Genomic DNA, 2,135 nt, shown 5'->3' with positions numbered 1-2,135 from the left:
GTAATAAGTGTATTTTCAAAATGTTATTTTCTAAGAGCCTATTACTGGGCAATATATATAAAGCATGGAAAGAATTAAGTTCAGGAGATAGAAAATTGCTCTACAGCCTTAAACATTTAGTTCTTTGAGATTCACTATTGCTAGAGTTTCACAGAAGATGAATGAACACATTAAGGGTTGATTCTAAGGAAGTCACTTGCCATTCTGTTTCTTCCTGTGCTGTAAGTGACCTGGCTTGCTAAGCCTTGGTTTAACATTAATAAAACAATGATATGAAACACAGCCATCATATGAGAAAATAAGACTAAAAAGCAAAATAAACAAGTGATTACTGTGATAGAAGCTCTGCGCCTATAGATCTCTAATAGTTCACAGAAATGGTGCTTATTAAAGGGGGTTCAAATCAATGTTGTTTTATAAGTGCTTGAGTCTTTTGAAAACGAGCTGCTTTTCAGATTGCAAAAAAACAAAAAACCTCAGAAGCTAAAAGCCTTACTTTAATGCAAAATAAACTGCTTTTGAATCCTCTATAATAAATTGGCACACATAATTCGAGTATTGTGATGCAGAAGCAGAAATTTTGACTAGCTTTACATTGTGGTTACTGAATGAAAGATCTCCAGTAGAACAACTGACTTTTAGCAGCTTGCAGGTATAGAAATTTCTGATGAAACCAAGAGATCAAAACTTTGATTCTTCTTTTTCTCTTCTTTTCAATATCTAATCTATCAAGTTCCATTGGCACTCCAAGATATTATCCCAAATCTGACTGACCACCTACCATGTCTACAGCTACTATCCTTAGTGCAAGCCATCAGCAGCTCTCATCTGAACCATGACAACAGCTTCTTGATTGGCGTCTTGGTTTCCACTCTTGCCTTCTCAGAATTCATTCTCTGTTATTAGCCATTTAACAATATAAATCAGACTCTATCACTTCCCTTCCTGTATTTCACTGATATCTTTGGCTTGCAATTAAAATAAAATCCAACTCCTTATCATGGCCTATATGATTTATTCTATACCTTCCCTTTGATTGCTCTCAAATCACCTTCCTTACTCATTATGATCCAGTCATACTGATTTTCTATCTTTGCTTGAATACTCCACCCTCATTCCTACCTTAGAGATTTTGCATTTGCTCTTCCTTCTAGGTCTGGAATTCTCTACCCCATTTATCATGGCTGACTTGTTCTCTTCACTCAAGTCTCAGCTCAAATATCCTCTCCTTTGAGAAGTCTTATCCTGACCACCTGTTTAAAGGGCTCTCATCTTCTCTCCTCCAACTTTAATTCTTCTCTATCCTGCTTAATTTTCTTCATACCATTTAGCACTACCTGAAATTATCTTATTTTTTACATGTTTATTGTCTGTCAGCCCCTAGTAGAGTGTGATTTCATGGTGGTAGAGCTTGTCTGTCTTGTTTACTGCTCTATCCTCAAAGCTTAGAACAAATGTTGGCATTTGGTGGGGATTACTAAATATTTGCTGAATAAATCAAGGTCCTGATGTACCCAGAAAAGGCCTTTCAAGGGGTTTTTATTATACAAATTTTTCATTGCTTAGAGTTGTGACCCTTCGTTTTGAATGCTAAGAAATCTGCTTTTGCCAGCACGTGGAAATTTTTTTTCTCCAGGAAAGAACTTTTGTGAACTGAGTTATAAGATTGACATATAAAATCCCTATGCCAATTTATTAGTTTCTAGTGAGCAATATAACTGTCACATGGACTCAGGCTTGCACTGACATGATGTGTTGAAAAATTTCTGCCTATGGGCTGACATATATAGGACAGTGAATTAAATCAGAAAGTTTTTTGAAAAACATTGAATTCTAGAAAGGGAAATTAGATAGCTCATATATTTAAAAGCATTCATTTATTTCACAAATATTTCAAGATGTCTGTCTTCTATGTTCTGTGCTAGGTATTGAGGAGTCAACAGGGAATCATATCAAGTACTGGTCCTTAAAGATTTGGAGTCTAGGGTGAGGCTGGCTGACAATTATAATTCAATTTATAAAACAATTTTTTAAGGGTAATTTTAGGGTGATATGGGAGAATCTAGATGGGGAACTGAGCCTTGGGGGACTGAAGTGAGCTCTGAGGAGTTAGTGCGCAGCATTAGGAGGAAGGA

At 36.0% G+C, this 2,135-nt stretch overlaps 1 protein-coding gene across 9 annotated transcripts in view; it reads left to right on the top strand.

Annotated features, from left to right (window-relative positions):
• Positions 1–2,135, top strand: part of LOC116560819 — a 226,801-nt gene that overhangs the window by 7,841 nt on the left and 216,825 nt on the right. The gene's annotated exons all lie outside the window — the stretch shown is intronic.

This window comes from Sapajus apella, unplaced genomic scaffold, assembly GCF_009761245.1.
Source record: "Sapajus apella isolate SASKATOON/1434 unplaced genomic scaffold, GSC_monkey_1.0 scaffold27, whole genome shotgun sequence".
NCBI classification, from domain to species: Eukaryota; Metazoa; Chordata; class Mammalia; order Primates; family Cebidae; genus Sapajus; species Sapajus apella.
Note: the sequence above shows the minus strand (reverse complement) of the source record. Positions and strands in the feature narration are given on the sequence as shown.